The sequence below is a fragment of the Bombina bombina genome, chromosome 3 (assembly GCF_027579735.1).
Source record: "Bombina bombina isolate aBomBom1 chromosome 3, aBomBom1.pri, whole genome shotgun sequence".
NCBI lineage: Eukaryota > Metazoa > Chordata > Amphibia > Anura > Bombinatoridae > Bombina > Bombina bombina.
This window is the reverse complement of record NC_069501.1, coordinates 244,254,419-244,282,148: the sequence shown is the minus strand read 5'-3', so window position 1 is coordinate 244,282,148 and position 27,730 is coordinate 244,254,419.

Genomic DNA, 27,730 nt, shown 5'->3' with positions numbered 1-27,730 from the left:
TAACCCTAACACTAACACCCCCCTAAGTTAAATATAATTTTTATCTAACGAAATAAATTAACTCTTATTAAATAAATGATTCCTATTTAAAGCTAAATACTTACCTGTAAAATAAATCCTAATATAGCTACAATATAAATTATAATTATATTGTAGCTATTTTAGGATTAATATTTATTTTACAGGCAACTTTGTAATTATTTTAACCAGGTACAATAGCTATTAAATAGTTAAGAACTATTTAATAGCTACCTAGTTAAAATAATAACAAATTTACCTGTAAAATAAATCCTAACCTAAGATATAATTAAACCTAACACTACCCTATCAATAAAATAATTAAATAAACTACCTACAATTACCTACAATTAACCTAACACTACACTATCAATAAATTAATTAAACACAATTGCTACAAATAAATACAATTAAATAAACTAGCTAAAGTACAAAAAATAAAAAAGAACTAAGTTACAAAAAATAAAAAAATATTTACAAACATAAGAAAAATATTACAACAATTTTAAACTAATTACACCTACTCTAAGCCCCCTAATAAAATAACAAAGCCCCCCAAAATAAAAAATTCCCTACCCTATTCTAAATTAAAAAAGTTACAAGCTCTTTTACCTTACCAGCCCTGAACAGGGCCCTTTGCGGGGCATGCCCCAAGAATTTCAGCTCTTTTGCCTGTAAAAGAATAAATACAATACCCCCCCCCAACATTACAACCCACCACCCACATACCCCTAATCTAACCCAAACCCCCCTTAAATAAACCTAACACTAAGCCCCTGAAGATCTTCCTACCTTGTCTTCACCATCCAGGTTCACCGATCCGTCCTGAAGAGCTCCTCCGATGTCCTGATCCAAGCCCAAGCGGGGGCTGAAGAGGTCCATGATCCGGTCAAAGTCTTCATCAAAGCGGGGCAGAAGAGGATCTTCCATCCGATTGAAGTCATCATCCAGGCGGCATCTTCTATGGTCTTCCATCCGGAGCGAAGCGGCAGGATCCTGAAGACCTCCAGCGCGGAACATCCATCCGGACCGACGACTGAACGACGAATGACTGTTCCTTTAAGGGACGTCATCCAAGATGGCGTCCCTCGAATTCCGATTGGCTGATAGGATTCTATCAGCCAATCGGAATTAAGGTAGGAATTTTCTGATTGGCTGATGGAATCAGCCAATCAGAATCAAGTTCAATCCGATTGGCTGATCCAATCAGCCAATCAGATTGAGCTCGCATTCTATTGGCTGTTCCGATCAGCCAATAGAATGCGAGCTCAATCTGATTGGCTGATTGGATCGGCCAATCGGATTGAACTAGATTCTGATTGGCTGATTCCATCAGCCAATCAGAAAATTCCTACCTTAATTCCGATTGGCTGATAGAATCCTATCAGCCAATCGGAATTCGAGAGACGCCATCTTGGATGACGTCCCTTAAAGGAACAGTCATTCGTCGTTCAGTCGTCGGTACGGATGGATGTTCCGCGCTGGAGGTCTTCAGGATCCTGCCGCTTCGCTCCGGATGGAAGACCATAGAAGATGCCGCCTGGATGATGACTTCAATCGGATGGAAGATCCTCTTCTGCCCCGCTTTGATGAAGACTTTGACCGGATCATGGACCTCTTCAGCCCCCGCTTGGGCTTGGATCAGGACATCGGAGGAGCTCTTCAGGACGGATCGGTGAACCTGGATGGTGAAGACAAGGTAGGAAGATCTTCAGGGGCTTAGTGTTAGGTTTATTTAAGGGGGGTTTGGGTTAGATTAGGGGTATGTGGGTGGTGGGTTGTAATGTTGGGGGGGGTATTGTATTTATTCTTTTACAGGCAAAAGAGCTGAAATTCTTGGGGCATGCCCCGCAAAGGGCCCTGTTCAGGGCTGGTAAGGTAAAAGAGCTTGTAACTTTTTTAATTTAGAATAGGGTAGGGAATTTTTTATTTTGGGGGGCTTTGTTATTTTATTAGGGGGCTTAGAGTAGGTGTAATTAGTTTAAAATTTGCATACAAAGAGAGAAGCGCTCTACCAGGAACGAACAACAGCTCAGTGGCTTGTTCTATGGCGATTTGCCACCCGGAAGCAGCCTCTTTTAGACCAGTGTGCTTTTCACAGAAGAAAACTTTCCTGAATAATGTTGTAATATTTTTCTTATGTTTGTAAATATTTTTTTATTTTCTGTAACTTAGTTCTTTTTTATTTTTTGTACTTTAGCTAGTTTATTTAATTGTATTTATTTGTAGGAATTGTGTTTAATTAATTTATTGATAGTGTAGTGTTAGGTTAATTGTAGGTAGTTTATTTAATTATTTTATTGATAGGGTAGTGTTAGGTTTAATTATATCTTAGGTTAGGATTTATTTTACAGGTAAATTTGTTATTATTTTAACTAGGTAACTATTAAATAGTTATTAACTATTTAATAGCTATTGTACCTGGTTAAAATAATTACAAAGTTGCCTGTAAAATAAATATTAATCCTAAAATAGCTACAATATAATTATAATTTATATTGTAGCTATATTAGGATTTATTTTACAGGTAAGTATTTAGCTTTAAATAGGAATCATTTATTTAATAAGAGTTAATTTATTTCGTTAGATGTAAATTATATTTAAGTTAGGGGGGTGTTAGGGTTAGACTTAGCGTTAGGGGTTAATCCATTTATTAGAATAGCGGTGAGCTCCGCTCGGAAGATTAGGGGTTAATAATTGAAGGTAGGTGTCGGCGATGTTAGGGAGGGCAGATTAGGGGTTAATACTATTTATGATAGGGTTAGTGAGGCGGATTAGGGGTTAATAACTTTATTATAGTAGCGCTCAGGTCCGCTCGGCAGATTAGGGGTTAATAAGTGTAGGCAGGTGTCGGCGACGTTGAGGGGGGCAGATTAGGGGTTAATAAATATAATATAGGGGTCGGCGGTGTTAGGGGCAGCAGATTAGGGGTACATAGTGATAACGTAGGTTGCGGCGGTTTACGGAGCGGCAGATTAGGGGTTAAAAAAAATATGCAGGGGTCAGCGATAGCGGGGGCGGCAGATTAGGGGTTAATAAGTGTAAGGTTAGGGGTGTTTAGACTCGGGGTACATGTTAGAGTGTTAGGTGCAGACGTAGGAAGTGTTTCCCCATAGGAAACAATGGGGCTGCGTTAGGAGCTGAACGCTGCTTTTTTGCAGGTGTTAGGTTTTTTTCCAGCTCAAACAGCCCCATTGTTTCCTATGGGAGAATCGTGCACGAGCACGTTTTTGAGGCCGGCCGCGTCCGTAAGCAACTCTGGTATCGAGAGTTGCATTTGCGGTAAAAATGCTCTACGCTCCTTTTTTGGAGCCTAACGCAGCATTTGTTTGAACTCTCGATACCAGAGTTAATTTTATGGTGCGGCCAGAAAAAAGCCCGCGGAGCGTTAACAGCCCATCTACCGCCAAACTCCAAATCTAGGCCTAAGATAGCTACAATATAACTAATAGTTACATTGTAGCTAGCTTAGGGTTTATTTTTATTTTACAGGCAACTTTGTATTTATTTTAACTAGGTACAATAGTTATTAAATCGTTATTAACTATTTAATAACTACCTAGCTAAAATAAATACAAAATTTCCTGTAAAATAAAACCTAACCTAAGTTACAATTGCACCTAACACTACACTTTAATTAAAATAATTACATAAATTAACTACAATTAAATAAAACTAATTGCAATTAAATAAAATTAACTAAAGTACAAAATAATTTTTTTTTTACAGAAAATAAAAAAATTACAAGAATTTTAAACTAATTACAGTTACTCTAATCCCCCTAATAAAATAAAAAAGCCCCCCAAAATAATAAAATCCCCTACCCTATACTAAATTACAAATAGCCCTTTAAAGGGCCTTTTGCGGGGCATTGCCCCAAAGTAATCAGCTCTTTTACCTGAAATAAAAATACAATACCCCCCCAACATTACAACCCACCACCCACACATCCAACCCTACTGTAAAACCCACCCAATCCCCCCTTAAAAAAACCTAACACTAACCCCCTGAAGATCACCCTACCTTGAGCCGTCTTCACCCAGCCGGGCACAAGTGAACCTCCAGAGGGGCAGAAGTCTTCATCCAATCCAGGCAGAAGAGGACATCCAGACCGGCAGAAGTCTTCATCCAGGCGGCATCTTCTATCTTCATCCATCCGGAGCGGAGCTGGTCCATCTTCAATCCCTCTCACGTGGAGCATCCTCTTCCATCGATGTCCTAACAAAGAATGAAGGTTCCTTTAAATGACGTCATCCAAGATGGCATCCCTTGAATTCCGATTGGCTGATAGGATTCTATCAGCCAATCGGAATTAAGGTAGGAAAAATCCTATTGGCTGATCCAATTAGCCAATAGGATTGAGCTTGCATTCTATTGGCTGATTGGAACAGCCAATAGAATGTGAGCTCAATCCTATTGGCTGATTGGATCAGCCAATAGGATTTTTCATACCTTAAATCAGATTGGCTGATAGAATCCTATCAGCCAATCGGAATTCAAGGGACGCCATCTTGGATGATGACATTTAAACGAACCTTCATTCTTCGTTAGGACGTCGATGGAAGAGGATGCTCCGCGTCGGATGGATTGAAGATGGACCCGCTCCGCTTCGGATGGATGAAGATAGAAGATGCCGCCTGGATGAAGACTTCTGCCGGTCTGGATGTCCTCTTCTGCCTGGATCGGATGAAGACTTCTGCTCCTTTGGAGGTCCACTTGTGCCCGGCTGGGTGAAGACGACTCAAGGTAGGGTGATCTTCAGGGGGTTAGTGTTAGGTTTTTTTTAAGGGGGGTTTGGGTGGGTTTTAGAGTAGGGTTGGGTGTGTGGGTGGTGGGTTTTAATGTTGGGGGAGTTGTATTTCTTTTTTTACAGGTAAAAGAGCTGATTACTTTGGGGCAATGCCCCGCAAAAGGCCCTTTTAAGGGCTATTTGTAATTTAGTATAGGGTAGGGAATTTTGTAATTAGTTTAAAATTCTTGTAATTTTTTTTTAATTTTCTGTAATTTAGTGGGGGGTTTTTGTACTTTAGTTTATTTTATTTAATTGTATTTAATTGTAGGTAATTGTAGTTAATTAATTTAATTTATTTAATTGTAGTGTTAGGTGTAATTGTAACTTAGGTTAGGATTTATTTTACAGGTACTTTTGTATTTATTTTAGATAGGTAGTTAATAACTATTTAATAACTATTGTACCTAGTTAAAATAAATACAAAGTTGCCTGTAAAATAAAAAACATAATTTATGCTTACCTGATAAATTCCTTTCTCCTGTAGTGTAGTCAGTCCACGGGTCATCCATTACTTATGGAATATTTCTCTTCCTAACAGGAAACTGCAAGAGAATTACCCAGCAGAGCTTGCTATATAGCTCCTCCCCTCACCTGTCATACTCAGTCATTCGACCAAGCATACGAGAAAGGAGGAACCATAGGGTACAGTGGTGACTGGAGTTTAATTAAAATTTAGACCTGCCGTAAAAACAGGGCGGGCCGTGGACTGACTACACTACAGGAGAAAGGAATTTATCAGGTAAGCATAAATTATGTTTTCTCCTGTTAAGTGTAGTCAGTCCACGGGTCATCCATTACTTATGGAATACCAATACCAAAGCTAAAGTACACGGATGAAGGGAGGGACAAGGCAGGAACATTAAACGGAATGAACCACTGCCTGAAGTACCTTTCTCCCAAACACAGCCTCCGAGGAAGCAAAAGTGTCAAATTTGTAAAATTTTGAAAAAGTGTGAAGCGAAGACCAAGTCGCAGCCTTGCAAATCTGTTCAACAGAGGCCTCATTTTTAAAGGCCCAGGTGGAAGCCACAGCTCTAGTAGAATGAGCTGTAATCCTTTCAGGGGGCTGCTGTCCAGCAGTCTCATAGGCTAATCGTATTATGCTACGAAGCCAAAAAGAGAGAGAGGTAGCCGAAGCCTTTTGACCTCTCCTCTGTCCAGAGTAAACGACAAACAGGGAAGAAGTTTGACGAAAATCCTTAGTTGCCTGCAAATAGAATTTCAGGGCACGGACTACGTCCAGATTATGCAAAAGTCGTTCCTTCTTTGAAGAAGGGTTAGGACACAGAGATGGAACAACAATCTCTTGATTGATATTCTTGTTAGTAACTACCTTAGGTAAGAACCCAGGTTTAGTACGCAGAACTACCTTGTCTGAATGGAAAATCAGATAAGGAGAATCACAATGTAAGGCAGATAACTCAGAGACTCTCCGAGCCGAAGAAATAGCCATCAAAAACAGAACTTTCCAAGATAACAACTTGATATCAATGGAATGAAGGGGTTCAAATTGAATGCCTTGAAGAACATTAAGAACTAAGTTTAAGCTCCACGGTGGAGCAACAGACTTAAACACAGGCTTAATCCTAGTTAAAGCCTGACAGAAAGCCTGAACGTCTGGAACTTCAGCCAGACGTTTGTGTAGAAGAATAGACAGAGCAGAAATCTGTCCCTTTAACGAACTAGTAGATAAGCCCTTTTCTAAACCCTCTTGTAGAAAGGACAATATCCTAGGAATCCTAACCTTACTCCATGAGTAACACTTGGATTCGCACCAATGTAAATATTTACGCCATATTTTATGGTAAATTTTTCTGGTAACAGGCTTCCTAGCCTGTATTAAGGTATCAATAACCGACTCCGAGAAACCACGCTTTGATAGAATCAAGCGTTCAATCTCCATGCAGTCAGCCTCAGAGAAATTAGATTTGGATGTTTGAAAGGACCCTGAATTAGAAGGTCCTGTCTCAGAGGCAGAGACCACGGTGGACAGGACGACATGTCCACTAGGTCTGCATACCAGGTCCTGCGTGGCCACGCAGGCGCTATCAGAATCACCGAAGCTCTCTCCTGTTTGATCTTGGCAATCAAACGAGGAAGCATTGGGAATGGTGGAAACACATAAGCCATGTTGAAGACCCAAGGGGCTGTCAGAGCATCTATCAGCACCGCTCCTGGGTCCCTGGACCTGGATCCGTAACAAGGAAGCTTGGCGTTCTGACGAGACGCCATGAGATCCAGATCTGGTTTGCCCCAACGACGAACCAGTTGAGCAAAGACCTCCGGATGAAGTTCCCACTCTCCCGGATGAAAAGTCTGGCGACTTAGAAAATCCGCCTCCCAATTCTCCACGCCTGGGATGTAGATCGCTGACAGGTGGCAAGAGTGAGACTCTGCCCAGCGAATTATCTTTGAGACTTCCAACATCGCTAGGGAACTTCTGGTTCCCCCTTGATGGTTGATATAAGCCACAGTCGTGATGTTGTCCGACTGAAATCTGATGAACCTCAGAGTTGCTAACTGAGGCCAAGCTAGGAGAGCATTGAATATTGCTCTTAACTCCAGAATATTTATTGGGAGGAGTTTCTCCTCCTGAGTCCATAATCCCTGAGCTTTCAGGGAATTCCAGACTGCTCCCCAGCCTAGAAGGCTGGCGTCTGTTGTTACAATCGTCCAATCTGGCCTGCGAAAGGTCATCCCCTTGGACAGATGTGGCCGAGAGAGCCACCATAGAAGAGAATCTCTGGTCTCTTGATCCAGAGTTAGTAGGGGGGACAAATCTGAGTAATCCCCGTTCCACTGACTTAGCATGCACAATTGCAGCGGTCTGAGATGCAGGCGCGCAAATGGTACTATGTCCATTGCCGCTACCATTAAGCCGATTACTTCCATGCACTGAGCTACTGACGGGTGTGGAATGGAGTGAAGGACACGGCAAGCATTTAGAAGTTTTAATAACCTGGCCTCTGTCAGGTAAATTTTCATCTCTACAGAATCTATAAGAGTCCCTAGAAAGGGAACTCTTGTAAGTGGTAATAGAGAACTCTTTTCCACGTTCACCTTCCACCCATGCGACCTCAGAAATGCCAGAACTATCTCTGTATGAGACTTGGCAGTTTGAAAACTTGACGCTTGTATCAGAATGTCGTCTAGGTACGGAGTCACCGCTATGCCTCGCGGTCTTAGTACCGCCAGAAGTGATCCTAGAATTTTTGTAAAGATTCTTGGAGCCGTAGCTAATCCGAAGGGAAGAGCTACAAACTGGTAATGCCTGTCTAGGAAGGCAAATCTCAAATACCGGTAATGGTCCTTGTGAATCGGTATGTGAAGGTAGGCATCCTTTAAGTCCACCGTGGTCATGTACTGACCCTCTTGGATCATGGGAAGGATGGTTCGAATAGTCTCCATTTTGAATGATGGAACTCTTAGAAATTTGTTTAGGATTTTTAAGTCCAAGATTGGTCTGAAGGTTCCCTCTTTTTTGGGAACCACAAATAGATTTGAATAGAATCCCTGCCCGTGTTCCGTCCGCGGAACTGGGTGGATTACCCCCATTATTAAGAGGTCTTGTACACAGCGTAGAAACGCCTCTTTCTTTGTTTGGTTTGCTGATAACCTTGAAAGATGAAATCTCCCCCGTGGAGGAGAAGTCTTGAAGTCCAGGAGGTATCCCTGGGATATGATCTCCAACGCCCAGGGATCCTGGACATCTCTTGCCCAAGCCTGGGCGAAGAGAGAAAGTCTGCCCCCCACTAGATCCGTTTCCGGATAGGGGGCCCTCTCTTCATGCTGTCTTGGGGGCAGCAGCAGGTTTCTTGGCCTGCTTGCCCCTGTTCCAGGACTGGTTAACTTTCCAGCCCTGCCTGTAACGAGCAACAGCTCCTTCCTGTTTTGGAGCGGAGGAAGTTGATGCTGCTCCTGCCTTGAAGTTACGAAAGGCACGAAAATTAGACTGTTTGGCCTTTGATTTGGCCCTGTCCTGAGGTAGAGCATGGCCCTTACCTCCCGTAATGTCAGCAATAATTTCTTTCAAGCCGGGCCCGAATAAGGTCTGCCCTTTGAAAGGAATATTAAGCAATTTAGATTTAGAAGTCACGTCAGCTGACCAGGATTTAAGCCATAGCGCTCTGCGCACTTGGATGGCGAATCCGGAGTTCTTAGCCGTAAGTTTGGTTAAATGCACAACGGCATCAGAAACAAATGCGTTAGCTAGCTTAAGTGTTTTAAGCTTGTTCATTATTTCATCCAATGGAGCTGAGCGAATGGCCTCTACCAGAGACTCAAACCAGAATGCTGCCGCAGCAGTGACAGGCGCAATGCAGGCAAGGGGCTGTAAAATAAAACCTTGTTGAACAAACATTTTCTTAAGGTAACCCTCTAATTTTTTATCCATTGGATCTGAAAAGGCACAACTATCCTCCACGGGATAGTGGTACGCTTAGCTAAAGTAGAAACTGCTCCCTCCACCTTAGGGACCGTCTGCCATAAGTCTCGTGTGGTAGCGTCAATAGGAAACATTTTCCTAAATATGGGAGGAGGGGTAAAAGGCACACCAGGTCTATCCCACTCCTTGCTAATAATCTCTGTAAGCCTTTTTGGTATAGGAAATACGTCAGTATACACCGGTACCGCATAGTATTTATCCAACCTACATAATTTCTCTGGAATTGCAACCGTGTTACAATCATTCAGAGCCGCTAATACCTCCCCTAGCAATGTGCGGAGGTTCTCTAGCTTAAATTTAAAATTGGAAATCTCTGAATCCAGTCTCCCTGGATCAGATCCGTCACCCACAGAATGAAGCTCTCCGTCCTCACGTTCTGCAAACTGTGACGCAGTATCTGACATGGCTCTCATCTCATCCGCGCGCTCTATCCTTAACCCAGAGCTATCGCGCTTGCCTCTTAAATCTGGCAACTTAGATAATACTTCTGTCATAACAGTAGCCATGTCTTGCAAAGTGATTTGTAAGGGCCTCCCTGATGTACTTGGCGCCACAAAATCACGCACCTCCTGAGCGGGAGGCGCAGGTACTGACACGTGAGGAGAGTTAGTCGGCATAACTTCCCCCTCGTCGTCTGGTGATAATTTCTTTACATGTAAAGATTGACTTTTATTTAAATTAGCATCAATGCAATTAGTACATAAATTTCTATTGGGCTCCACATTGGCCTTTAAACATAGTGAACAAAGAGATTCATCTGAGTCAGACATGTTTAAACAAACTAGCAATGAGACTAGCAAACTTGGAAAACTTTTCAAAATTAATTTACAAGCAATATAAAAAACGTTACTGTGCCTTTAAGAAGCACAGAAAAACTGACACAGTTGAAATAACAATGAACAAAAATAGTTATAGCAACCAAATTTTCACAGTAAATGTATTAAGTTAGCAAAGGATTGCACCCACCAGCAAATGGATGATTAACCCCTTAGTACCCAAAAACGGATAACAATTATATAATTAACGTTTTTCTCACAGTCAAATACACTGTCACAGGACTACTGTGACTGATTACCTCCCTCAAAATGGATTTTGAAGACCCCTGAGCTCTCTAGAGACGATCTGGATCATGGAGGATGAAGTAGACAGATTGTGACTGAATTTTTACTGCGCAAAAAGCGCTAAAATAAGCCCCTCCCACTCATATTACAACAGTGGGGAAGCTCAGAAACTGTTTCTATGCAGAAAACAAAAATGGCCATGTGGTAAAAATCAAGCCCCAATAAGTTTTATCACCAAGTACCTCACAAAAAACGATTAACATGCCAGTAAACGTTTTAAACATACATTTAAAAGTTATGTATAATTATTTACAAGCCTGCTACCAGTCGCTTTTACTGCAGTTAAGGCTCATACATTATTTCAGTATTTACAGTATTTTCAGAGTCAATTCCATTCCTTAGAAAATACATTCAGTGCACACACACACGCACATCAGCCTGATACCAGTCGCTATCGCTGCATTTAAGGCTGAACTTACTTTACAATGGTATCAGCAGTATTTTCTCAGTCAATTCCATTCCTCAGAAAATAATTTACTGCACATACCTCTTTGTTGCAGGGGGACCCTGCATGCTATTCCCCTTCTCTGAAGTTACCTCACTTTTCCTCAGATGAGAACAGCCAGTGGGTCTTAGTTACGTCTGCTAAGACCATAGAAAAAAACCCAGGCAGATTCTTCTTCTAAAGCTGCCTGAGAATAAACAGCACACTCCGGTGCCATTTAAAAATAACAAACTTTTGATTGTAGAAATAAACTAAGTTAAAAAAACACCACAGATCTCTCACAGCTTCCTATCTAGTTAGGCTGCAAGAGAATGACTGAGTATGACAGGTGAGGGGAGGAGCTATATAGCAAGCTCTGCTGGGTAATTCTCTTGCAGTTTCCTGTTAGGAAGATAAATATTCCATAAGTAATGGATGACCCGTGGACTGACTACACTTAACAGGAGAAATAAACCCTAAGCTAGCTACAATGTAACTATTAGTTATATTCTAGCTATCTTAGGCCTAGATTTGGAGTTTGGCGGTAGCCGTGAAAACCAGCGTTAGAGGTTCCTAACGCTGGTTTTAGGCTACCTCCGGTATTTGGAGTCACTCAAAAAAGGGTCTAACGCTCACTTTTCAGCCGCGACTTTTCCATACAGCAGATCCCCTTACGTCATTTGCGTATCCTATCTTTTCAATGGGATCTTTCTAACTCCGGTATTTAGAGTCGTGTCTGAAGTAAGCATTAGAAATCTAACGACAAAACTCCAGCCGCAGAAAAAAGTCAGTAGTTAAGAGCTTTCTGGGCTAATGCCGGTTCATAAAGCTCTTAACTACTGTACTCTAAAGTACACTAACACCCATAAACTACCTATGTACCCCTAAACCGAGGCCCCCCCCACATCGCCGCCACTCGATTTAATTTTTTTAACCCCTAATCTGCCGACCACCACCTACGTTATCCTTATGTACCCCTAATCTGCTGCCCTAACATCGCCGACCCCTATATTATATTTATTAACCCCTAACCTGCCCCCCACAACGTCGCAGCCAGCTACCTACAATAATTAACCCCTAATCTGCCGACCGCAAAGAGCCGCCACCTACATTATAGCTATGTACCCCTAATCTGCTGCCCCTAACACCGCCGACCCCTATATTATATTTATTAACCCCTAATCTGCCCCCCTCAACGTCGCCTCCACCTGCCTACACTTATTAACCCCTAATCTGCCGAGCGAACCTGAGCGCTACTATAATAAAGTTATTAATCTCTAATCTGCCTCACTAACCCTATAATAAATAGTATTAACCCCTAATCTGCACTCCCTAACATCGCCGACACCTAACTTCAATTATTAACCCCGAATCTGCCGACTGGAGCTCACCGCTATTCTAATAAATGTATTAACCCCTAAAGCTAAGTCTAACCCTAACACTAACACCCCCCTAAGTTAAATATAATTTAAATCTAACGAAATTAATTAACTCTTATTAAATAAATGATTCCTATTTAAAGCTAAATACTTACCTGTAAAATAAATCCTAATATAGCTACAATATAAATTATAATTATATTATAGCTATTTTAGGATTAATATTTATTTTACAGGTAACTTTGTATTTATTTTAACCAGGTACAATAGCTATTAAATAGTTAAGAACTATTTAATAGCTAAAATAGTTAAAATAATTACAAAATTACCTGTAAAATAAATCCTAACCTAAGTTACAATTAAACCTAACACTATACTATCATTAAATTAATTAAATAAAATACCTACAATTACCTACAATTAAACCTAACACTACACTATCAATACATTAATTAAATACAATATCTACAAATAACTACAATGAAATAAACTAACTAAAGTACAAAAAATAAAAAAGAACTAAGTTACAAAAAATAAAAAAATATTTACAAACATAAGAAAAATATTACAACAATTTTAAACTAATTACACCTACTCTAAGCCCCCTAATAAAATAACAAAGCCCCCCAAAATAAAAAAATGCCCTACCCTATTCTAAATTACTAAAGTTCAAAGCTCTTTTACCTTACCAGCCCTGAACAGGGCCCTTTGCGGGGCATGCCCCAAGAAGTTCAGCTCTTTTGCCTGTTAAAAAAAACATACAATACCCCCCCTCAACATTACAACCCACCACCCACATACCCCTAATCTAACCCAAACCCCCCTTAAATAAACCTAACACTAAGCCCCGGAAGATCATCCTACCTTGTCTTCACCATACCAGGTTCACCGATCGGTCCTGGCTCCAAAATCTTCATCCAACCCAAGCGGGGGCTGGCGATCCATCATCCGGTGGCTGAAGAGGTCCAGAAGAGGCTCCAAAGTCTTCATCCTATCCGGGAAGAAGAGTAGATCCGGACCGGCAACCATCATCTTCCAAGCGGCATCTTCTATCTTCATCCGATGAGGACCGGCTCCATCCTGAAAACCTCCCCCGCGGACCCATCTTCATCCGGCGACGTCCAACTGAAGAATGATGGTTCCTTTAAGGGACGTCATCCAAGATTTGATTGGATCAGCCAATCGGATTGAACTTGATTCTGATTGGCTGATTCCATCAGCCAATCAGAATATTCCTACCTTAATTCCGATTGGCTGATAGAATCCTATCAGCCAATCGGAATTCGAGGGACGCCATCTTGGATGATGTCCCTTAAAGGAACCGTCATTCTTCAGTTGGACGTCGCCGGATGAAGATGGGTCCGCGGTGGAGGTCTTCAGGATGGAGCCGTTCCTCATCGGATGAAGATAGAAGATGCCGCTTGGAAGATGATGGTTGCCGGTCCGGATCTACTCTTCTTCCCGGATAGGATGAAGACTTTGGAGCCTCTTCTGGACCTCTTCAGCCACCGGATGATGGATCGCCAGCCCCCGCTTGGGTTGGATGAAGATTTTGGAGCCAGGACCGATCGGTGAACCTGGTATGGTGAAGACAAGGTAGGATGATCTTCAGGGGCTTAGTGTTAGGTTTATTTAAGGGGGGTTTGGGTTAGATTAGGGGTATGTGGGTGGTGGGTTATAATGTTGGGGGGGTATTGTATGTTTTTTTTTACAGGCAAAAGAGCTGAACTTCTTGGGGCATGCCCCGCAAAGGGCCCTGTTCAGGGCTGGTAAGGTAAAAGAGCTTTGAACTTTAGTAATTTAGAATAGGGTAGGGCATTTTTTTATTTTGGGGGGCTTTGTTATTTTATTAGGGGGCTTAGAGTAGGTGTAATTAGTTTAAAATTGTTGTAATATTTTTCTTATGTTTGTAAATATTTTTTTATTTTTTGTAACTTAGTTCTTTTTTATTTTTTGTACTTTAGTTAGTTTATTTCATTGTAGTTATTTGTAGATATTGTATTTAATTAATGTATTGATAGTGTAGTGTTAGGTTTAATTGTAGGTAATTGTAGGTATTTTATTTAATTAATTTAATGATAGTATAGTGTTAGGTTTAATTGTAACTTAGGTTAGGATTTATTTTACAGGTAATTTTGTAATTATTTTAACTATTTTAGCTATTAAATAGTTCTTAACTATTTAATAGCTATTGTACCTGGTTAAAATAAATACAAAGTTACCTGTAAAATAAATATTAATCCTAAAATAGCTATAATATAATTATAATTTATATTGTAGCTATATTAGGATTTATTTTACAGGTAAGTATTTAGCTTTAAATAGGAATAATTTATTTAATAAGAGTTAATTAATTTTGTTAGATTTAAATTATATTTAACTTAGGGGGGTGTTAGTGTTAGGGTTAGACTTAGCTTTATGGGTTAATACATTTATTAGAATAGCGGTGAGCTCCAGTCGGCAGATTCGGGGTTAATAATTGAAGATAGGTGTTGGTGATGTTAGGGAGGGCAGATTAGGGGTTAATACTATTTATTATAGGGTTAGTGAGGCGGATTAGGGGTTAATAACTTTATTATAGTAGCGCTCAGGTCCGCTCGGCAGATTAGGGGTTAATAAGTGTAGGCAGGTGGAGGCGACGTTGAGGGGGCAGATTAGGGATTAATAAATATAATATAGGGGTCGGCGGTGTTAGGGGTAGCAGATTAGGGGTACATAGGGATAATGTAAGTAGCGGCGGTTTACGGAGCGGCAGATTAGGGGTTAATAATAATATGCAGGGGTCAGCAATAGCGGGGGCGGCAGAATAGGGATTAATAAGTGTAAGGTTAGGGGTGTTTAGACTCGGCGTACATGTTAGAGTGTTAGGTGCAGAAGTAGGAAGTGTTTCCCCATAGCAAACAATGGGGCTGCGTTAGGAGCTGAACGCGGCTTTTTTGCAGGTGTTAGGTTTTTTTTCAGCTCAAACAGCCCCATTGTTTCCTATGGGGGAATCGTGCACGAGCACGTTTTTGAGGCTGGCCGCGTCCGTAAGCAACTCTGGTATCGAGAGTTGCAGTTGCGTTAAATATGCTCTACGCTCCTTTTTTTGGAGCCTAACGCAGCCTTTCTGTGGACTCTCAATACCAGAGTTATTTTTATTGTGCGGCCAGAAAAAAGCCAGCGTTAGCTACGCGGGTCCTTACCAACAAAACTCTAAATCTAGCCGTTAGTGTTTATTTTATAGGTAAGTATTTAGTTTAAATAGGAAAAATTTAGTTAATAATAGTAAATTTATTTAGATTAATTTAAATAATATTTAAGTTGGGGGGGTGTTAGGGTTAGGGTTAATAAAATTAATATAGTGGCGGCGTGTAGGGGGGGAGATTAGGGGTTAATAAATATAATGTAGGTGGCCTCGGTTGGCGGCGGTGTAGGGGGTGCAGATTAGGGGTTAATAAATATAATGTAGGTGGCGGCAGGTGTGGGGGGGGCAGATTAGGGGTTAATAAAATTAATATAGTGGCGACGGTGTAGGGGGGCAGATTAGGGGTTAATAAATATAATGTAAATGGCGGCGGTGTAGGGGGGCAGATTAGGGGTTAATAAACATAATGTAGGTGGCGGCGGGGTCCGGGAGCAGTGGTTTAGGGGTTAATAAATTTATTAGAGTGGCGATGGGCTCCGGGAGTGGCGGTTTAGGGGTTAATAAGTATAAAGTAGGTGGCGACGGTGTAGATTAGGGGTGTTTAGACTTGGGGTACATGTTAGGGTGTTAGGTGTAGACATTTCCCATAGGAATCAATGGGATATCGGGCAGCAACGAACATAAACTTTCGCTGCTGTCAGACTCCCATTGATTCCTATGGCATCCACCGCCTCCAGATTTAAAACCAGGTACGCTGGGCCGGAAAAGTGGCGAGCGTACCTGGTAGGATCTTGATAACTTCCAAAAGTAGTCAGATTGTGCCGAACTTGCGTTCGGAACATCTGGAGTGACGTAACCATCGATCTGTGTCAGACTGAGTCCCTCGGATCATATGTTACGTCACTATATTCTACTTTTGCCAGTCTCTAGCCTTTGATAACTAAGGCGAATCAGGCTCGCCACAAATACGCTGCGGAATTCCAGCGTATTTGCAGTTGACAGCTTGATAAATAGAGCCCATAGTATTCAAATGCATATCAATAGCAAACATCAAGAATATGTTTAATAATGTCCATAGATAGTTGTTAGCATTTAAATAAACTAAGTAAACCTCCATTTTCAAGATTAAGAAAAATAATACGAAGTCTCTCTGTAAAATAAAGGAATAGCCATTCTTGGGCCTAACATTGCACGTTTTATTTGAATTATCTGAGTTCAATATCTCCTTACAACTGAAATCTTATCTTTTATGCCTATGATTGTGGGTGTAATGATACCATCAAACTAATCTGCAGTTTATGCTTTTTTGTGTCTTTGTATAGTGGTGGGCTCATCATTCTGTTCCCGTGCTCATACACATACATGAAACTTTAAGCATTTTGTAGGTGGGTTGGCAATCTTGCTAAGTTCAGAATAAAGGTTCATGCATAATGTTGTTGTCCTGACCAATGATCCTCCACTGCTTGGTAATTCTTTAAGCCAGGTGCCAGACTCTATTCCAGAAGCCACCCATCAGTCTCCTGGTTCATACCAGTTATCTGCTCTCTAACATTGATTTGTATCCTGCTGACCTTCTAGACCATTGGCTCTTATTCTGGTATCTGATTTGACACTTGACCTGTTGCTCTGTGTGAACTGACTTCATGGTTTAACTCAGCTCTGTTTTCTCACTCTAATTTGGATCTTCTATGGGCACCATCAAAAGCATCAACTGTTGTTGGTGGTTTGCCAATCCTGCTAAACTCAGTTTACAGGATCATGCCTCATAAAGGTGTCCTTACTAAGCCTATCAGATTCCACAGCACAGACTTGGTAATTCTGATACCCATGTGCCTGTGGGTGTAATGGTTTCATCCAATTTATCAGCAGTGTGTGCTTTCTTGTGTCTTTGTACTTTTAAGTACCCATTATTCTGTTTGCATGCTCACACAAATACAAGACACTTTAAGCCTTTCCTTTATTGGTTTGGCAATCTTGATAAGTTCAGTACCCAGGTTCATGCATGTTGGAGTTTTGACTAAGCCCATGAACCCACATCAATGACTCTCCACTGCTTTGTAATAATGATAGTCAGGTGACAGACTCCATTGCTTCCAAAGTCATCCATGGTTCTCTTGGCTCATCCCTGTTATCTGCTCTCTAACAGTGATTTGTATCCTGCTGACCTCTGTCTCCCTGACCATTGGCTCTTATTCTGGTATCTGATTTCAGGATTGAACTTTGGCTTGTTGCTCTGTGTAGACTGATTTAATAGCTTGTGCTGTTACCTACATATTGGATTCCAGTTCATCAAACATTCAAAGGTAACCTTACATAATCTGTTTTATAATATTATCCCCTTTTACATATTATAGTTATTTTGTAGGACTGTCAAAGTGCAGTTCTTCCTTTATATAAATGGGGCTATGCATAGAAGTTATGGGCTATTTTTTATACATGTTCTAGGTAGAAACCTAAGTAGGCTAATTTGAAGTCTTAGCATTCCTGTAGGATGAATTGGTGCAGAGCGTAAGTTAAATAACTAGATGATAAATTACATACATTTGTGGTTAGGGCAGCATAAACAATACATTCTACACTGATATGAACATAGTATTACAGATATCAATGCTTTTATAAGGTCCTTCACGTGGTTGTGGAGCCAGTAAGAGATCATTTAAAGAAACACACAAACACACTCAGATACATACACCCACACAGACACTCAGCACTTGTTTACATTGAACAGACAAGTAATGAGGTAGACTACAGTTCTGTAAAAAAAGGAGATTTACAAGACAAAATATGGAGTTCTGATTATCTTTTTTGTCAAGGAATATGCCAACTAAATGAACACAACAGTATGCAGTGGCTAAAAGGAAGGCCCCTTAACTGTCTAAACAATAATTTAAAGGTTAAATAGTGGATTGGTGACTTCCGGAAAGGTCTTAAAGTCTGTATAAAAATGTGAATAATCAGTAGTAAGGTTAAAATGTCCTAAAAAGGAACAGACAATGGACACACACAAACTCAAACACAAATTTGCACATACACCCAATGAAACACCCTCACAGAGACATCCACAAAAACACAGACATACATATACACACCCACCCTCACAGGGGTATGCACAGAAAACACACAAAGACATATACACTCACAGAGACCCACAGACAACACACAAATTCATACATACATACACATACACCCTCACTGAGACATCCACAGAAAACACACAAAGACACACACTCACAGAGACACCCACATAAAATACACAGACATACACACACACACAGAGAGAAACCCACATAAAACACACAAAGACATACATTCACACACACACCCTCACTGAGACATCCACAGAAAACACACAAAGACATACACCCACACACTCTTGCAGAGACACCCACAGAAAATGCACAAAGACATACACACACACCATCACAGAGACACCCACATAAAACACACAGACATATGAATACACCCTAACAGAGACATCCAAACAAAACACAGACACCCACAGAAACACTCAGAGGAGGTAACATTTCTGCACATTACCATCCCCTAAATCAACAATGTGTGACATGCATGATAAAAAAAAATAGCAGAAATTAAGAGATCACTTTTTAAAGAATCATATTTGTAAATGTGCAAACAAAAATACTTCTGTGATTTCAAAATTGTACATGAATGGGTAGAAGAAGAAAAGTACCTTTGAAATGTTGACATATGTTTGGGGGGTTTTCACCCATTTTCCCCAACCAAGAGCACCACTTCAAATATGGTGTACAAATGTTCCCATCTGTCAGCTGTACTTATGGATTTTGAAAATGCTGTACTCTATATGGTCTTGTTGGAACCATAAGCTGTGGTACTTAGTCTCATACCATTAGATCTGGTTAAATGCAGGATTTAGGCTTGTTTGTATGTATTTCAAAATTAAGTCAGCTGTAGTGTAAACTCAACAGTGTTAAATTAACCTGTCTCATTTAAAACGCTGAGTAATCTTAGCCTGAGAGTATAACATTTTATGCAGATGTAAAAATCTTGAAAGTCCTTGCATAAAAGGGAAGTAAACTGGAATGTAATTAAAAAAATATATAATGTCTACAGCATTGTCAAATACTCATAAATACACTGCTGCATATTGCTGTTTTTATGGACCCCTGGCCCCACCATACAATTACTACCACACTGAAGTTACAATCCGAAATTGCACAAAGAAATAAAAAACAGTTACTAAGTAATGTCAGTATATGGCTGGGTTATAATTTAATTATTAAACTTTTGTTTCACCTCATATGAGAATAAGTGTATTTGCAATATGGATCATAAGAAGGTAGCCCGATCTTGCTTATAGTAACTGTATTTCAATGCAGCCAATTTTTCTCAGTTATCAGTCCTCCAGCAAAGTCAGCAACCAATCTCCTCTTTCCTCTTGCATACAGCTTATATCATCTAATCATAGGTGAAACGATATGGGAGGCCCTTACGGAGATGAGCATGGATTGGCCCTGGGAAATTTCATTTTTAACAGCCAAAGGCCTTTTGGCTATAATACTGGATTTTGGCTTTGGCCATCGGGGGCAGCAGACAGAGTCACTTGGTCAAAAATTGCACATGTCAAAGGGGGGAGGGGGACCCTGATCAATGGTTAAGTAACTAGTTAACTAGTGGGGGCCCTGCAAACACGTCCTAATGAAACACCATTTTTGTATGCAATTCTCCCTGTTAACCTAATATACCAGTCTCACTTTCTCAGGTAGAAATGATTTTGGGAGTGAAATTACTATAAACAGCTGGACACATTATGGTTACTACTCACTATGCTATTGTTTTTCCTGCTCTGCTTGTAGCTCTCTTCTGAGCCATTCTTGTATTTAAATCAGACATGTGCATGGACAAAAAATGTGGTTCCCCGAAAGATTTGATTCAGATTGATAGAATTTCATTTATGGTTTGTTTGAATATTCGGATAACAATTTAGTTTGAAACAAAATTCATTCAGTTGCATTAGGGCCAATAGGAAGCCCACAATACATTATTTTTTTTTAAATAACATCACACTGCTATTAAACACCAATAATATAGAGCTAACTATAACATGAGAACATACAGGAACTAGAAACATTTTTACAAAGTGAACTCAAACAACAATTTGAAACTAATAGCATGTGATTTAACCACATTCATCACTTTCTCATACACTTTCTCATACACCTGCTCCAGCAGACTTACTGAACTAGGTAGGCCTCCAGCAAGCGAAGCGTTTCCATTTAAAACTTTTCTCAATAAAATCTTGCATCCAGAAGTAAAATAGTTTGAAAGAGGTAATTCCATTATTATGAACATAAAATTAAGGTGAGTAGCTGATCATGTGTACATTTTTATCAGAGTTGTATTTAGTTGTCAATCAAGAGGAAAATGCTCCTGATGGATTGTATAGCCCTAGGGAAGAAACCGCAGATTTCTCTGGCGTTGATCCGCTGCAAACAGTCTGCAAAATGTTCCCAGGTTAGCCCTGCTGTTGTAGGTGCTTCTGAGAGTCAAAGTTAATTTATGTTTAAATCATTTTTATTGTTAACAAAAAAGAGAAAACCTACAAGAACATGCAGCGTCACTTCTAGCCGCAAATTACAAAGATGTAAAAAAACAGGATGTTACATTGGCTATAGACTTCAATGGACAGTACCTCGTAACAGGACAGTACCTCGTAACAGGAGGTGTAGTGGAGATGTTCATATCTCACCCATCTACTCATAATTATATATAACTTAGAATCAAACAAAATAATTTCTGAGGGTGGTTAAATCTTCCAGTAATTGAAAGGGAAAGAAATAGGGGAGAAACAAAGAAGGGGAAGAGAGAGATCAAAGGAGGTAGTAAATGCTTGCGGTACCCTTTGGCAGTGAGGGTAGTAGATAAACTATATATAATAACTTAGGTGTACCTATCTAGCGGTTGGAGGCCTGAGAGTGAGTTGCTGTCGGTAAGGGAGGGTGGTTGAAGCCATTTCTATAATTCCAGTAAAACCAGATTTCATCATTCGTGTTTTTGGTATCTAGTGTCCATGCTGCTAAACCATACATGTTATATGTGTGTTGAATTTTGTTTTTGATTTCTTGCCATGTCGGTGTGCCTACTTTCCAATATTTAGCTATGCAGGTTCTCACCAACGTACATAGTATTCTAATGAAAGTGTTTATTGGTCTATTGAAGTTAGGTATTCGCTCGTGGATTAATGCCTGTGCCTTGCTAATCTGTATTTGCTCATCTAACAGATAGCTAATTAGGTTAGATAGTGACTGCCATATAGCCTGAACCTCTAAACAGTCCCAGAACATGTGGCGGTATGTGCCCACTTCCCCACATCCTCTGTAGCACAATCTAGATTCAGTTTGTGTCATATGTGTTGTTCTAAGGGGCGTTAAGTACCATCTGAAAATCGTCTTCAGGGTATTTTCTCTAAGGTCTGCGCTCAGTAAGCCTTTAGTGGCTGTTTCAAAAGTCGTGTACCATTGCTCTGGTTCTAGTCTAATGTCTAGGTCTGCTTCCCATCTTTGCATGAGGGGTGTCTTTGCTGTGATCTTTGGCTTTTGTATATCTAGGTATATTCTAGAGATGGATTGTTTCTGTTTGTAGAGCTACATATATGTTCTAGGGTAAGTTTCCCTCTGGTCTGTGTTGATTGCATATAGGTGTGTATCGACGATGATAGTTGGAGGTATAAATACCAATGCAAAGGGTCAGGGGATATCTTATCTTTTAGTTGGGCATGGGACATCACTTTATTCTGAATTAAGAAGTATGCTACCCGGTACAATCCCTTATTTTCCCATTTATTGATTGCTCTTTGCAAATCTTTGTGAAGGAGGTATCTAATGGGTCTCAATGTTGAATTCAATGAGCACATACCTCTTTTATGTGCTAGTTCTGACCATAGAATTTGGGATGTCTCTTTTGTGACTGATTGGTGTTGTTTTGTCTCGCGTGTATTGTCTCTGTGTTCCCATAATATGGCGTCCGACCCACCCCCTCCCCTCATGTCTGACTCTAGTTGTATCCAAAGGGCTTCATCCTTGGCTCTAAGTATTAAAGCGTCCTGGGCCAATCTAGCTGCCTTGTAGTATTCGATTAAGTTGGGGATCCCTAAACCGCCCAAGCCTCTATGACTTGTCATGGTTCTCTTTGCTATTCTAGCAAGTTTTTTACCGCGGATAAATGACAATATCTCTGTTTGAAGTTTCTCTAAGTCTGGGTATAGAATGTGTATGGGCAAAGCCCTGAAGAGATAGAGCTGGCGGGGCAGCACGGTCATCTTTACCGCCGATATCCTCCCCATCCAGGAGAAGTTATGCTTCTTCCATGACTGCAGGTCTTTTCTGATAGATTTGTACAGAGGTATATAATTGGCCCTGTATAGCTGCTGGGTCTGAGCCGTTATTCCCACCCCCAAATATTTCAAGGGACCTTTAGATTCTTTTAATTCAAAGTTTATTTTGATTAGTTTCTTTGTGTGAGTGGGGATCTCTATTGGTAACATTTCACATTTATCGGAGTTAATGCGATTAATGAAAACTCTCCCAGTGTTTCATATAGGTTAGGAAGTGAGAGCATAGGACTGATCAGAGTAAGCAGTATATCATCCGCGAAAAGGCTGATTTTATAGTCTACGTTTCCCACTCTAACTCCTGCTATGTCAGGGTTCGTCCTTATCTTGGCTGCCAGGGGTTCTATACACAGCGCAAATAACAGGGGGGACAATGGGCACCCCTGTCTGGTCCCATTTAGGATTGGGAACGATTTAGATCTATATCCATTGGAGGACACAAGGGCCGATGGATTGGTGTATATGATTTTGATGGCGCTGAGAAAGGGGCCCTCGAAGTTCATTTGTGTCAGGGTTTTAATCATGTACCTCCAGTCTACCCTATCAAACGCCTTCTCCGCGTCCAACGCGAGGAGCAGAGAAGGCGTCCGTGTTTCGCAGAGGTGATGGACTGTGTCTACAGTTCGTCTTACGTTATCCGGGGCTTCTCTGTCTCTAATGAATCCTACTTGGTCTTTATGTATCAGTTTGGGTAAAATGTTTGCTAACCTATTGGCTAAGATCTTAGTAAAGATTTTAATGTCCTGATTAATCAGGGAGATGGGGCGGTAGCTAGGACACTTTTTTGGGTCTTTGCCTGATTTGGGTATGACTATAATGTTTGCTTGCAGCAACTCAGCTGGGACTGGGTGACCTTGCATAATGTGATTACAGAATTTGGTCAGGTGGGGGACAAGTTCCCTTCTGAACAACTTGTAATATTCCCCTGGGAAACCATCTGGCCCCGCGGCCTTTCCTGGTTTTAAAGCTTTTATCGCCAAGACAACCTCTAACGTTGAAATGGGTTCATTCAATGACTTTTTGTCATCTTCTGTTAGTTTAACCAACGAGGGATTTTCTAAAAAGCTCTGTGTGAGAATCTCTATCTTTGGGCTGTGTGTTACTTTATGGCCATCATAAAGCTGCGCGTAAAAGTCTCCAAAGGTATCAACTATTTCTTGGGGATGAGTTGTATTTGTGCCATCTGGTCTTTCAATGAGTGGGGATATTAGCTGTTTTGTATTTTTCTCTAAGTTTATGAGCCAAGAATTTGTCGGGCTTGTTAGCGTATATAAAATACTGTGATTTTAGTTTCATTATAGCTCTGTTGGCTTGGGAGCTCAGCATCTTAGCCAACGAGTCTCTTTTGTTTTGCAGATTATCCAGTGTGGTGGGGTTCCCCGTTAATCTATGTTGTCTTTCTAAATGCGCTATATCCTCATGTGTTTACATCCAGTCTCGTCTCGTCTGTCTATTGTGTATAGTTTTTTCTTTTATGAGGATGCCCCTAAGTACAGATTTGTGCGCTGCCCATACACATGTCGGGTTGTCAGTGGTGTCTGTATTAATGTCCCAGAATTCAGTCAGGTGTTGCAAAGTGGAAGAATGGATGTGCAGATTTTTATGTAAATTTTGGTCGTACGTCCAGGATCTAGATCTATTTGGGTCAACCAGTCCAGTCATCTTAAGTATCACCACCGAGTGGTCTGACCACACACAGGGACAAATGCTGGAAGAGCTGAGTGTCGGTTGCATGATTTGACTGGTGAAGACATAATCAAGTCAGGAATATGTGTTATGGGCCGCCGAATAAAAGGTTGTTTCATTGGTGTTGCCATTTAAAATGTGCCAGGAGTCCAGTAGTGAGTGTGTACTGAGTGAAGCCTGAATGTTTCGTATTATGCTATCTCGCCTTAACTGTTTATTCAATGTTGTTCTTGGTCCCCTTGTGCCCTGTGGTGGGATGGGAATATTAAAGTCGCCCGCTAAAATTATTCTGACTTGTGACCACTGTGTGATAAGTTGCAATATTTTGGCAAAGAATATATGTTGTTGTTCATTGGGCGCATAAACATTACACAAAACAACGTCTACGTTGTCTAGCTGCCCCTTTAAGATTAAGTATCTACCTTCGGTATCTTCAGTGATGGATTAGTGTATGTAGTTAACAGAGGAGTGGATAAGAATCGAAACTCCTCTCTTTTTCGTCTTGGTAGTCGCGTGGAAGTGTTTGGGGAAATTTTTAGTCCAGTAGTAGGGGAGTTGGGGTGTTACAAAATGTGTTTCTTGTAGAAACAGTATCTTGGCCTTGAGCATGGTGTATTGTTTAAAGGCTAATCTTCTCTTAGTGTCAGTGTTGAGGCCTTGTACATTATGTGTAGCTATGGTCAACTCACCATCCATTTATGTGTTGTTTGTGGATTGTCAGCTTACCTGGTCTTCGTGAGACCTCTCCAGGCTCCTCACCCTCCAGTGTTTCATACCATTCTGATGATGGCTCCAAAACAACCCTCATGGTGGTCCCTAATTGCATAGACCTCTCCCATTCGACATCTTGAAACATATGAAAAAACCGGTTACAACAATACAACACAACTGCACTCTGGGCCCGATTGTTTGGGCCTCCAACCATCACAACTGTAGGAAAGAATGGGGGGGGAGAAAGAAAAAGAACAAGAAGAACAGGGGAAAACATATTAGAAAATCACTTAAAGTGCAATAACAGTAAGTCTTTGTTAACTGGGGGTGTCAGTTCAGCTACATCGAGTTGAACATAAGTGAGTAAGAAAAAAGTCCCATGGCTATAGGGTAATTATTGTGAGCAAAGTCTTGCTCTGAGTTATCAAATGTCCCTGTACTCTCAGAGCTGATCATTCAGGAGAAGGAAAGCTAGTCCTTCTGTATGTCTGAAGTTTCACAAGTTATGTTAGTTTTGGAAAAGGTGTCCTTTAGGAGCTTGTAGTTCCTTGTCTATCTCCATGTCAGCTTGCGATAACAATTACAGAGCTCGACATGGGAGAACTTGATATCCCTAAATATGTCCCAAAGAGGAGTTTTCAGGTTTTTTGTTTCTTCCTAGTCGATTTAGACCATTGCGGTTTCGAGATCTGGTCTGCTGGTTTTGTTAGTCGCTGCAGGGGGGCAGGGGGTGGTAGTTTTGGAGTTTCCAGGCCCAAGATTTGGCAGACCTCAGGAATATCTGATGGTTCTTTGAGAGTAATTGTTCTGGAGTCTTTGTTAATGTACAGGGCAAAGGGGAAACCCCATTTGTATACTATTTGGTGTTTCCTTAACAGCTGTGTCAGCGGTCTGAGAGCTCCTCTGCGTTGAAGGGTTCTAACGCTAAGATCCTGATAGAACTGTATTACGTTCCCCTGAAATTTCAGTGTGGGGTTCTTGCGCGCTCCTTGTAGGATTTTGTCTTCATCTTGGAATAGCGCCATTTTGATGATTATATCTCTGGGGGGCATACCTTCTTTGGGTTTTGGTTTGAGGGCTCTGTGGGCTCTTTCAATTCCCATGTTGAATTCTCCAGTCCCTGCTGTCATCTGGTGAAACAACTGTGCCACATAGGAGAGGAGGTCTTTGTTAAGGATACTTTCTGGAACTCCTTTCAGCCTAATATTGTTCCTCCTGCTCCTATTTTCTAGGTCTTTTTCGTGAATCTCGATTAATTCCTGATGGTGGGAGGCTACGGACTGGGTAACATTAGTGATATCTTCGACTAGGGTGTCTGTGTGTTCCTCCAGTGTGTCCATCCGCCCTCCAAGTTCAGCAATATCTGATTTGATTTCAGATAAGCTATTGGTCATTGCCGTATGCATGTTATCTATTTTATTCCAGAGCTTTTCGAAGTTGGCTGCTATGTCCTGTTTAGAGACTAAGCCCTTCAGATCTGCTTTGGTCACTGGGGTGGTTTCTTCATTTGTGTCAGGCTGTTCTATATCAGACGTTTCTTGATCCCCCTCTTCCATATCCTCCATTATGTTTGGTTTGGAGTTTATAGTTGTTTTAAAATAGGCATTGACTGTGGATGGCTTAGTTATTTTGTCGCCCTTTGTTAATCTTCTGACTAACATTGTTATGGAGGTTATTATTGCTCCTACTGCTAGTGTTGTGGTAGGGGACCCACAGATTTGTGGTCTAATGTCTTTTGTGGATTTGGGTGATAAAGACTATTGCTGAGGTATTGGGTGTGTCTCAGTCAGTGCCACGCCGTCTATTGCTTTTTATGATGGGAGTCTCTCCCAGCTCCTCTGCTTAAATTATCAGAGCAACTGGTTCAGGCAAGCACACGTGGTCTGACTGTCTAGCTGGGCAACCACAAGCCTTCAGGTGGGTCTGCTGAACTTTGTCCCCTTTAGTGGGAAATCTGGTTTTTGTGTGGGATCCCTGTTATTTTGATATATTGGAAGCTGTCGTTTTCTTTCTTTCCTACCTCCCCCCTCTTTGAATTCTTTCTAGGGCTTAAACCTAACACCTGGAAACTGTGGGTTGTTGTGTTTTGTGCAGGGGTACTTTCACTTGCTTGCAGCACTTTTTATGTCCCTCAGCTCCCCCTTCCCTGCATTTTAGAAGACAGCGTTTACCTGGCGGGTAGTACCGCTTGCGGTTTCAGTTCACTGCGGTCATCGAGGACCTCCGGTGCTGCAGCGTGAGTGATTTTAACTGTCCGGTGTCACTTGGCGCCGCCGCTGCTTCTGTGATGCTGTGAAGCTTTTCTAGGATCAAAATAATGGAAAACAGCACACCAATCTTTCTCTTTCAGTGGGGCACGGAGTAACAGACTTGCCAAGTCTCACCAAAGTCCATGAATTTCAAGAAACTCCAGCCACCAATTTCTTTAAAAGACCTTTATTCTTTTGTCATGGGTCCCATAGATAATACAATATGGGACCCATGACAAAAGAATAAAGGTCTTTTAAAGAAATTGGTGGCTGGAGTTTCTTGAAATTCACAAGCTTTTCTAGGAGCTTGCCCCTTACACTCCTCCATGCGCTGCTAGCTCTCTTAGGGTAATCAGGATGTCTAGATTAGGGTTTAGGATATTGCTCCTTCTTTTTGAGGTAGTTGGCTG